We start from the raw sequence: 6,000 nt of genomic DNA, 5'->3' as shown, positions 1-6,000 counted from the left end.
CTTTTCTTGAATTACAGATTTGTACACATGTTGCAGTTTAGTGCTGCTTTGCATAACTAATGTATCCTATATCCCATAACCTGTGTTTTTACGAATTTATGGGTGTGTCACAAATGTCACCCTATTTTGACCAGTGCAGTATGTATGGAAAGTGCACTAAAATCAAAAATTGATTGATGTAGAAAATAATTAATGCTTGTGTAAATAATATATATATATATATGTGTGTGTGTGTGTTTTTTTGTATAAAAAAAGTGTATGTTATCAGTGCATAGTACACACATATGGGTTTGTACAAGTGCAAGACTGATACAGCTACTGTAAATTGTACATTTTCAGATTTTAAATGTTCTCAATAGTATTTACTTTAATATTGATGTTACTAGTTTTTGTTTTTTATATTAGCTACAGATGATAGTAACTACCACTACAGTAACTACTACATAGGACATTCTGTATGTGATACTATGCATTGGGGTGGCAGGGTAGCCTAGTGGTTAGAGCGGTGGACTAGTTCAAATCCCTGAGCTGACAAGGTGCAAATCTGGCGTTCTGTCCCTGAACAGGCAGTGTTCATAGGCCGTCATTGAAAATAAGAATTTGTTCTTAACTGACTTGCCTAGATAAAAAAAAATATCCTGAATGCTTTGCTTATATTCATTGATTGGCCTATGTGGTAAATAAAAGGTCATTGATGTTACAGAAAACATTTAACTCATTCAGAAAACTAAAACTTTGATTCAGAAAACTAAAACTTTGATTCGTGTGTATTGTATTTTTTATCAAATAAACCACCTTACTTTACAACGCATGCTGGTGTTGGGTAATGCGCAACAAATGGTAATTACGGTAAAGAACCCAACCCCTATCCTGTGTGTGTGCTCGTCATCTCGCACTCAGGGAAGGGAAAATAGGAAAACTGTCGGGAAGGAAGAGCAGTGAACACACCTATTATCTATTCTAGATTGGTCCTAAAGGAGTGCACAGTCAAGGGGGGCTAAACTAGTCACTTTCAGCGTTAGTTTACCCATGTGTGTGTAATCTAGGTAAAGCTATTTGCTGAATAGGGGAAATTCGACTTCACTACTCGGTCGTGCAGTGGGCTAAGAACGCCCAGAATTGGAGTTGCAACAGCAGCAGTTGGAAATCTGAGTCTGTTTCGATAGGCCTGGATCCCTGTTCAAACAACGCCTGGGGACTTGCATGAAAACAACAAAAGAACCACCCGAAATTGGTAATTCAGTACATTGTTTTTCAATCATTTGATTTAAGTGTCTGAACGTATACAAAAAATAGTTAACGTTTGCTAGTTAGCAAGCGGTCGCTAATGGTGTTGTAGTTTGGTTAGCTAACGTTAGATGTCTACAGTTAGCGAATTTGTAGCTTAGCTATAATATAGCTACTGTATTCGGCTGTATTTGTTTTGCACTCATTGCACTACTGTCCAATAATAGCGACTTGCTTAGTTACCTATTAATAAGCTAACATTAGCGTAAAACAATCGTCGTCAGCTTGCTAAGTTAGTTAGCTCGTTTGCTAGCAGAAACTAACGTTTGCTTGAGAGCGAGTGTGACGTTTGTCACCTAGTTAACGTTACCCAACTAGCAATTGAGTTATGTGAAGTTTACAAAATTGTCTACCTAACAAGCATTTTATGGATTTAAGTTCCATGTATTTCACAGACTCCCGGCAGACAGTAAGTTGGCCACACTGTAGTCGTTAGGTCAAAGCCCGTCGGCAGAGTGAGCTACCAGATACTCCTCGTACACGGACGTTGGGCCGCTCACGAAATATGAGTCAAAGTCCACGTTAATCATTTTATCATAGGTCTCTTTTACATCACCATCATGTGTAGATGGAGTTTTTGCTGTCATTCCCTCCCCCCGTCGTGCTGTTAATGTGTAGCAGTGGTGTAGCGTTAATGACTCTAGTGAGAAGTTGTTCTCGACTAGCCAAGGTAGCTAACTAACGTTGCATTGTTTAGGAAGTGTTTGCTCTGTACTAAACTTTATCTCCTGTCATATTTGCCAAGAGTCTTTGTAAGAAATTGTCTGTGGAAAGGATGGGATATATCGAGATGTATGTGTTGTAAGTCATGAAACAGCTGCAAAGTGTACTAACGACTACTGTAACATTACACGGCTGTGTACAGTAATAATTGTCCAACACCATCCGTGTTTTTTCTTCTTCTCCTTTTCTGTTATGAAGGGGTGGCTCCCTCTTTCATGTCTTGGATTTCTTTGATATATTCACAATGAGAGCAAGGTAGAAAGGGGGGCGGGAGAGGAAGAGAAGAACCTGTTTTGTGGGTCTTGGCCACGTTTTGGAATAGGATGGGTTTACATAGTCATTTAGCAGCTCTTATCCAGAGTGTCTTACAAGAGCAATCAGGGTGAAGTGCCTTGCTTGAGGGCACATTGGCATATTTTTCATCTGGTCGGCTTGGGATTTGGACCAGCAACCTTTTGGTTTCTGGCCCAACACTCCTATCCGCTAGGCTACCTGCCAATGGGTGGGGTAGAGTCAGGCGTGGTTGTTTCATTTGCACTCTCATGGTATGTAGAAAGACTTCAGAGTCCAACGGCGACGCCGTTGCCACCTTCTCAGTTCACACTATTTCAATTTATATTGTATGCTACAGTTCCATGGTTTGTCGCTCCTCACCACCAGTATCTATTGATCAAAAAGAGCACCGTACAAATACACATGTCAAACTATCTTAGCTGTCAGCTGGGGGGTTCCAACGAAACACAGCCAAATGTTTGACATTCGTCAACATTGACCAGTTGAAATTTGGGAGAAGGAGAGGGAACGTGTTAGTACATGCTCTCTTTTCAGTAGTAGTAGGTTACTTCACCCCTTCGCCAAATTGAACACTTCTCATTTTTACCCTCAAATGTAATTTGTGAGATGACTGTCGTTGAGTTCATACTGGAAGTTATTTCAAAGTGACTTGAGAGTTGTAGCCTAGCAATGTAGTAGCCTAGCTCCAGCACACAGGCGGTGATTTTTATGCCAGGAGTATCATTTATGATCCTCTTTAATGACAGCCTTTCAAGTCACGCTATGGGTGTGGCCCAGACACACGGACCTCTGCTTTTACTGTATTTGCACCTTCCTAGGTTTGGTGCTACACCTGAGATGTGTTTATTTGATCTGTTAACTTGGTGTTAAAAAAAATACAATAATTTGCCAGTGGTTTTCAGAGTGAACATGTCAGCCATTTCATTTCCTGGTCACCTTTACTGGTTGTGCATGACTCCACTCTACCTGTATGTAAACAACGGGTGTGGCCATTTCACATTCTCTTCCCTCCATATATTTGATTGAGCATGACATCACACTGCTGTGAATATGACTCCCTTTTCCCCAGTCAAAGAATTAACATGGCTAACGTTTTACTGTTACTTGGAAACTCTGTCTTGCACTGCTCAATGTGCCTCTACTGTGTGTCTGTGTCAGAGGCCACCATACTCTGGCTAGTATTTAGTTTGCCTGCGGGGAGTGTTACATAGGCGGAAGTCTAGGACTGGCACTGGTGGTGTTTGGACTGAGGCCAAGGTTAAAACACACACACCAACTGCCCGTCTCTGTCGTCAGCCATTCAAATGTGTCTGAGTCAGGAGCACCGGTACAGGGACCAGACCACAACAAGACTTTACCACACAGCAGCGATGACACTCAGTAAAACACTGGGGAATCAAGTTTGTGTGTGGTCTAGAGGTCGGCCGATTAATCGGAGTGGCCGATTTAAAGTGAAATGGCTAGCTAGTTAGCATGCGCTGATAGCATTTCAAACGTCACTCGCTCTGAGCCTTGGGGTGGTTGTTTCCCTTGCTCTGCATGGGTAACGCTGCTTCGATGGTGGCTGTTGTCGTTGTGTTGCTGGTTCGAGCCCAGGGAGGAGCGAGGAGAGGGACGGAAGCTATACTGTTACACTGGCAATACTAAAGTGCCTATAAGAACATCTAATAGTCAAAGGTTAAGGAAAGACAAATGGTATAGCGGTAAATAGTCCTATAACAACTACAACCTAAAACTTCATACCTGGGAATATTGAAGACTCATGTTAAAAGGAACCACCAGCTTTCATATGTTCTCATGTTCTGAGCAAGGAACTGAAACGTTAGCTTTCTTAACATGGCACATATTGCACTTTTACTTTCTTCTCCAACACTTTGTTTTTGCATTATTTAAACCAAATTGAACATGTTTCATTATTTATTTGAGGCTAAATTTATTTTATTGATGTATTATATTAAGTTAAAATAAGTGTTCATTCAGTATTGTTGTACTTGTCATTTTTACAAATAAATAAATAAAAATCGTCTGATTAATCGGTATCGGCCTTTTTGGTCCTCCAATAATCGGTACCAGTATCGGAGTTGAAAAATCATAATCGGTCGACCTCTAGTGTGGTCCTTGCATATTACTACCTAATCACTATAAGACTATTATTTCCATGTAGTATGGAAACATACTGATCAGGCCTCATGTCAGTGGAAGCTAACTGCTACTGATTGAGATTACTTCTGTATCTGGAGATTTAACTAGTCACGCTGAGACTTTTAAAAAAACATTTTTTTAGAAAATGTTTTTTATAATATTTTTTTCAGATGTGGTTTATTTTTTATATTTTTTTTACTCATATTTTACCAGGTAAGTTGACTGAGAACATGCTCTCATTTACAGCCTGGAGAGAGGGTGAATAAGCCAATTGGAAGCTGGGGATTATTAGGTGGCAGTGATGGTATGAGGGGTCAGATTTGGAATTTAGCCAGGACACTGGGGTTAACACCCCTTACGACAATTGCCATGAGATCTTTAGTGACCACAGAGAGTCAGGACACACGTTTAACGTCCCGTCCACAAGCCTGCACCCTACACAGGGCAATGTCCCCAATCACTGCCCTGGGGAATTGGGATATTTTATTTTAGACCAGAGGAAAGAGTGCCTCCTACTGGCCCTCCAACACCACTTCCAACAGCATCTTGTCTCCCATCCAGGGACTGACCAGGACTAACCCTGCTTAGCTTCAGGGGCAAGCCAGCATTGGGATACAGGGTGGTATGCTGCTGGCATTGATCTAGAGCAGTTAGTGGTATTTACCTACAATCCTACATGCATGTGTTGACTGGGAATGCATCATGCACATTGGTGGGTTAGTTTTGTGTGTGAGGGTCGGGAGCAGTAAATGGCTTCGCTGTCTAATACCCATGCTATCCCATCAGTGGACACACAGGATTCACCACTGGGCTAACTGCTTTAATAATGGAGGGGCTAACGATGGCCCCACCTGCACTTAAGGCCTGCACTGGACTTGTTAGAAACATTAGCATTATGGTGATGAAGCCTTATGCTCAGAGATCTCCATATATGCATACAGCCTAGGCTAGATACTTTGTTCTCCTTGAAATGGGCAATGATTTCCACAGCCTGTAAGTAACGTAATATAACACAGAAACACAACACCACAGTACAGCCATACATGGCGGCAAGCAAATCTTTAGGTTGACTCAGCGTGATATCTCTGCTGTCTCATTCAACAGCCTTTAGGGTGACTGAGCCTAATATCACTGCTGTCTGTTTCAATAGCTGTCGTGTGTGTGTCTTAGAATACACTCTACAAAGAACCTAGAATCCTAGTCAACTGATTACTGGTGTCACCTTCAGTCTTTTAACAGCTGATAGTCTAGAAAGAACCTCGAATCCTAGCCAACTGGTCACCTTCAGTCTCTTTCAACAGCTGATAGAAATATCCTAGAACCCTACCTGGCATGCTGAGTGAGGTCAAAATTACATGCAGCACATTGAGGATGACAGAGCCTCATATCACTGGTGTCTCACCTCCGGTCTCTGAACAGCTGCTGTCTCTGTGTCTCACAACACAGTCTAAGGCTGTGTTTAGGCAGGCAGCCCAATTCTGATTTTTTTTCTCCAATAATTGTTCCTTTGACCAATCAGATCAGCTCTGAAATGATCGGATGTGATTGGTCAAA

General features: G+C 41.6%; 1 protein-coding gene across 1 annotated transcript in view; it reads left to right on the top strand.

Annotated features, from left to right (window-relative positions):
• Positions 1–991: 991 nt before the first annotated feature.
• The window catches only part of LOC139374642 (catenin delta-1-like), a 50,951-nt gene continuing 45,942 nt past the window's right edge, over positions 992–6,000 (top strand). The window contains exon 1 of the mRNA XM_071115680.1: positions 992–1,234. The gene's annotated coding sequence lies outside the window, so the exon portion shown is untranslated. The remainder of the gene's footprint in view (positions 1,235–6,000) is intronic.

The sequence above is a fragment of the Oncorhynchus clarkii genome, chromosome 19, assembly GCF_045791955.1.
Source record: "Oncorhynchus clarkii lewisi isolate Uvic-CL-2024 chromosome 19, UVic_Ocla_1.0, whole genome shotgun sequence".
In the NCBI taxonomy this organism is placed as follows: Eukaryota; Metazoa; Chordata; class Actinopteri; order Salmoniformes; family Salmonidae; genus Oncorhynchus; species Oncorhynchus clarkii.
Note: the sequence above shows the minus strand (reverse complement) of the source record. Positions and strands in the feature narration are given on the sequence as shown.